We start from the raw sequence: 6,336 nt of genomic DNA on the forward strand, positions 1-6,336 counted from the left end.
CGATCTCGACGGATTCACGGTTCTTAAGATGGCGTTTGTGGGGCGTATACTCACGACGCACCCCTGGTGGGCCCAGGCATGATCGGCAATAGCTTCTTGTTGGGTGTCCTGCCTCTAATTGTAGCTCCATGGTGGGTGTGGGGGCACATTCGTGAATGAAATTTTTTTCCTCTTTTTCATGGCTGATAATGTTTCCCTTGTTCCTTCTCAGGCTCGTGGGGTGGGCGACCAAGCCCCCGAGTCGGACTGTGTTGGAAGACCAGGCCCTGTAGCCTCTGCTGCACTGGGCCCTGACAACCTGACTACTCCCCCCAGCTCTCCTCCCTCCTCTGCAGTAGGGTCGAGTCCCCCAGCCCCCAGTGGTGACCACCTCGTCCCCTGGCATGGCTTCGTCTCATTGTGACTACTGCGCCTTTTACCCCCTCCCTCTCTGGGGGTTCTCAACCCCGTCCCCCCTTCCCGTAATAGTACTTACAATGCCTTGTTTGGTCCCGCTACGTGGGCTAAATACTTTGATCTCCACCATCTGGATTCTACTCCTGATGATTTCTCCCTCCATAAAACACCTTGTTGATTCAGTAGATGCCTCTGATACTTTTGACTCCACCATTTACGGTGCGTGTGTCGTCGCTGCTCCTTCTCAGGATGCAACTACTCTCTTAGCCGCTTTGTCCTGCATTGGAGAGACCCCTGTTCGGGTCTCCAAAAACGCTCAGTTAAATGCTAGTGTTGGCACTGTTCTCCTCCCACACCATGTTGCAACTGGTGTTCGGGACCTCAAAGATTGTCATGAGGATATTAAACATCCTTGAAGCCCAAGGCCATTCTGTCCTCCAGGTGGACACGTTTACTCGACCCCCTCGTGCTCGTCGCCGTCAGCCCCTTCGAGTTGTAAAAATCACCTTTGATAGTAGGGCCCTTCCGCCCTCTATTATTCTTGCTGATGCCAGATGCTCTGTTCAGGAGTACATTCCCTCTCCTAGACTTTGTAATAAGTGTTGGAAGTTCGGGCACGGTGTCCTCAAATGCACCAGTACTGTGTATCTGTGCCCCATGTGTGGGGACGATAGTCATTCTAAATCCGAGTGTACTTCTCCCCAGGCGCGCTACCTCAATTGCGATGAAGCCCACCCTACCTTTTCACGCTCGTGTATGCACTACAAACTCGAGGAAGCCGTCGTCTCGCCCCTTTCACGGGCGTCTCTTACGCTCGCGTGTTGCATTCTACCTCTCCTCGTCCTTCCCGTCTTCCTCAGTCTCACAACCGTTTCCAGGCCTTAAACCTGACCACACCCACCACCTCCCCTATTCCTGTGCCTCCTGTCCTGAATGATCTCTCTCCCGGTTCTCCATCTGGGGTTTCCCCCCTTCCTACCCAGTCCACCATATTTCCTTTGACTTCTTCCCCATCTCCCCCCACTCTTTCTTCCCGACCCTCCCCCCCCCACCTGTCTGTCCAGGCTGATATTCATCCTCCTCCCAGCAATCTTCGTGTTGTTCGCTCCCGTTCCTCTTCTCCTGCTGAGAAAATTGAGTCTCACCTGGTACGTTGTTACTGGAACGCCTGTCTCTTCGAGTCAGAAACGTACGCCTGGCTCCTCTCCAGCGGGTAAGAAGGTTTCGCTTTCTTCCTCTTCCCCTCCCTGTGACTCACTACATCCCCTCCCATTTCAGTGGTCGAACCCCCCTGTCCCAGATATGGAGGTTTCTTTCGCCCCAGATTCCCTCTCGGTTGCTGCCCTTGCTGTGGTGCACTCCCTGACTTCTGCCCCCCCCCCCCTCCTCCAGCTGTACTTGCCTGCCCCTCTTGGTTGTCTCCTCCTCCTCCAGACCCCGTCAGTCCGCCTCTGGTCTGTCCTCTCGCTCCCTTCCCTCTATCCTTACTAAGTTTACCCATGCCCCCCTAACCCTGATTTTGCCGACCCTGCTCCTGAGATTCTTTAATAAACTGTGTTCTCTGTACCTTTATTTCTTTCTTGTTCTCCATTATTGTCCTTTCTCTTTGGTAATGTCTATTCTTCAGTGGAATATTCGTGGATAATATGCCAACTTCCATGAACTCCAACTTCTAATTACACATTTTTCACCGCTTTGTGTTTGTCTTCAGGAACCAATGCTTAGTGCTCGTCCTGGTCACTTTCGTGGTTTTTCCTTTCTTTCTACCCACCAGCAAGAGCTGGGGCCCATAACTCTACTGCTCTCTTAATTCGATCTGATATTCCCTTCTTCCCCCTACTTCCATCACCTATCCATTGTTCTGCTGCCCGTGTTTTTGTGGGTAAATGGTATACAGTCTGTAACATTTATCTCCCCCCAAATGTCCCGCTTTCCCTTCCTGATCTTAAGCACCTCCTAGACTCCTTGCCAGAGTCGGTGCTTCTTTTGGGTGATTTCAACTGTCGACATTCCCTCTGGGGTGATGTCCTGACAAACACCCGAGGCCGTCTTCTCGAACTGTTCGTCCTCGCTTCTCTCTCTTCTAAATTCTGGTGAGCCCACTCATGTGGACTCTCGAACTCGCACCCTTTCCTGTCTTGATCTTTCTCTCTGTTCGTCGTCCCTTTACTTAGATTACACATGGCAGGTTCTTGATGACCTCCATAATAGTGATCATTTCCCTATCATCGTTTCTTTTTTCTCTTTCCACCCTCCCCTCTCTTTTCCTAGGTGGCAGTTTGCCAAGGCTGACTGGAGCCTATTTACCCTCCATGCTACTCTCTGACCTCTCCTCTCAGCCTCTTCCTCGCGCCCTCCTTTTTTATGACACTGTCTTCAACGCTGCCCTCCGTTCTATTCCTCGCTCTTCTTCCCGGGGCACACGGAAGTGCGTTCCCTGGTGGAATGCGGACTGTGCTCGGGCTGTCCACTGTAAGCGTGCTGCCTGGAAGAAACACCGCCTGCCGGTAAACGGCTGATTCTTTTATTTTGTTTCGGAAGGCAAATGTGCGGTGACCCGTAGGACCATCCGTACAGCTAAACATGAGAGTTGGAAATCTTATGTTTCCACCATTACGTCCGATACTCCTCTGCCACAGATCTGGAAGAAGATCCACAAGATTGTGGGCAAGTTCGTTCCAAATGTCTCGCCGGTTCTCCACCTCCGTGGTACTCTTGTGGCGGAACCAGTGAAGGTCGCGACCGAACTGGGTTTCCACTTTTCTTCTGTTAGCTCTGGTTCTCATCTTCCTCAATTCTTCCTTCTTCGTAAGCCTGTTCTTGAATCTTGTCCTTTAGATTTCTGCACTCATCTCCGCATTCCCTATAACGATCCTTTCTCTCATTCTGAACTTCAGTCTGCCCCTGGCCCTCTGCGGATCTACGGCGGTGGGCTCGGATGACGTTCATTATGAGATGCTTCGCCGTCTCCCTCCGTGCACGTCTCGGTATTTACTGAGTCTGTATAACCAGATCTGGGAGTCGTCGTCCAGTCCCTGAGGACTGGCTTGATGCCATTGTACTCCCTATTCGGAAACCAGGGTCTCTCGGTACGTCCCCTAAGGACTTGCGCCCTATTGCTCTCACGAGTTGTGTTTGCAAGCTCTTTGAGTGTATGGTAAATGTCCGTCTGATGTGGTTCTTGGAACACCATCGCCTACCTCTCTCCTTCTCAATTTGGTTTTCGCAAGTGCCGCAGCACAACTGATGTCTTGGTGAATTTGGAGGTCTATATTCGTACTGCTTTTGCTGCGAAGACCTCCGTTGTTGCTGTCCTTTTTTACATAGAAAAGGCTTATGACACATCTTGGAGATACCATATTCTATTCCAACTTCATTCTTTTGGCCTTCGTGGTAATCTCCCTCTCTTCCTTCAAAGCTTTCTCTCTTGTCGTACCTTTTGAGTCAGGCTTGGTACCACACACTCTGCCTCTTTTCGGCAGTATGAAGGTATGCTCCAAGGTAGTGTTCTTAGTACTACTATTTTTCTGGTTGCCCTCAATGGTCTTCTTTCCTCCCTTCCTTCTGGCATCTTCTCTGCTCTTTATGTTGACGATCTTACTCTTTGCTGTCAGGGTGATTCGCCTCTCATTCAACGGCGGCTTCAACTTGCGATTGATGCCATGTCATCTTGGGCCATCAATCATGGCTTCAAGTTCTCTACTACTAAGACTTGTGCCATGACTTTTACTCGGAAGTGGGTCGTTCTTCGTCCCTATTTGTCACTTTGTCATCCCCTTGAGTACAAAGATTCCACGAAGCTTTTGGGGTTATTATTTAACACTCGTTTGTCTTGGTCGCCCCATGTCTCTTACCTCCGTGTTGAATGCTCTAAGGCCCTTAACCTACTTAAGGTTTTGTCCCATACTTCTTGGGGAGCGGATAGACGCACGCTCCTCTATTTGCATTCCTCTCTCGTCCTGTCTAAACTCGATTATGGTTGCCCTGCATACTCTTCTGCTTCTACTCTTCGCTGTCTTGATCCTTTGCACCATACTGGGTTGTGCCTCAGCTCTAGTGCTTTTTGTTCAACTCCTACCCTCAGCTTGTACACTGACACTGGCTTTCTCTCTCCAGGACTGCCGTGATCGCTACAGTCTTCGCTATCTTGCGCGATCCTTACAACATCCTCACTCTCGCCCCTATCGTGCTTTGACTTTTACCCTTCCTGTAGTTCCTGTTCCTCTTCACCACCTTCCTCTTTGTCGGTTTGTCTTGCTTACAAGATTCTCTTTTGGTTCGTATTACTAATGTTTCTCCTTGTATTGTTCCATCCTTGCCCCCGTGGAGGGTCCCCCTTCCCAATTTTTTTACTTCTCTAACCCGCATCACTAAAGCTTTTACCCCTCCTACAGTTCTGAAACGCCTCTTCCTTGAGCACTTTTCTTCTCACTCCCACTCCATTCTCATCTTCACCGATGGGTCAAAGTCTGCTGACGGTGTGGGCTACTCTTGTTTTTCCTGACCACACTTATATGTCGCCTTCCTCTGGAGGCTAGCATCTTTACAGCAGAACTCTATGCTATTCTCTATGCTCTTCGTCTCCTGCTTTCCCGGAGGCAATCCTCCTTCGTGGTAGTAGTTGACTTTCGTAGTGCCCTCATGGCTTTAGGGTCCTTTAATCCAGTCCACCCTGTGGTCGTCGAGATTCAACATTGGCTGTTTCTTATCTCCAGTAAATTTAAGTCAGTTGCGTTTTGCTGGGTTCCCAGCCATGTTGGGGTGTCTTTAAATGAGCGTGTGGATGCTGCCGCTAAGGACGCTGTCCGCACTTGTCCCATCTCCCATAAAGGTGTTCCTTATTCTGACTTACCCAGTTATTCATGCCTCCATCCTTGCCCGATGGCAGAGTTGTTGGTCTTCTGTTATTGGTAATGAACTGCGTACTCTTAAGAATCATGTATCCCAGTAACCTTCCTCCTGCCACCGTAACCAGCGGTGGGAAACGGCTCTGGCTAGGTTACGTATTGGCCATATCCGTTTAACTCAGTCACTTAATGGAGCGCCGCCCTGCTCCTTATTGTCCAAATTGCATTGTCCCTCTTAAAGTCGTACATATCCTTGTTGAATGTCCTGACTTCCAGGACGAGCGTGTCTTGTTTTCCGACCGTCCCCCGCGGTCGCTTGTCCCTCGATAGAATTCTTGGCGACTCTGATACTTTTGATATCGTTCGCCTTATGCGTTTTTGTTCTCGTATTGGCATCCTTGGTGATATTTAGCGCCCTCTGATTATCCCGCACATTTGTTGGTGCTACATACCTACACCGGGACATACATGCTACATACATGACCGGGAGCCGGTCGGCCATGCGGACAGCACGCTGGACTTGTGATCCTGTGGCCCTGGGTTCGATCCCAGGCGCCGGCGAGAAACAATGGGCAGAGTTTCTTTCACCCTATGCCCCTGTTACCTAGCAGTAAAATAGGTACCTGGGTGTTAGTCAGCTGTCACGGGCTGCTGCTTCCTGGGGGTGGAGACCTGGTCGAGGACTGGGCCGCGGGGACACTAAAAAAAAAAAAAAGCCCCGAAATCATCTCAAGATAACCTCAAGATAACATAGCCTTCCCGGTTTGGTGCCTTCTATTGATATTTACTTACTACTACCCACCCGTAAACACAATTTTATTATATTAAACATCATACAAACGTTTAATAAAAGTACCAAGTTGCTTTAGGGTACTATACGTATATTTCAAGAGATTACATTTGTTATAGGCCTGGTGTTTTGTCAAATACTTCGTGTTTACAGACTGCTTAAGAAATGTAAATAAGTGAAATAATCGGCACATTGGTTGAAATGACTAATGCACAGGCAAAGGTGAGACTACAAGTACGATATGTAGTCAAATTAGACAAAGGTTTTATGTCAAGGCAAACTAGCATGCCTAAGGCAAGTTTG

The sequence above is a fragment of the Procambarus clarkii genome, chromosome 10 (assembly GCF_040958095.1).
Source record: "Procambarus clarkii isolate CNS0578487 chromosome 10, FALCON_Pclarkii_2.0, whole genome shotgun sequence".
NCBI lineage: Eukaryota > Metazoa > Arthropoda > Malacostraca > Decapoda > Cambaridae > Procambarus > Procambarus clarkii.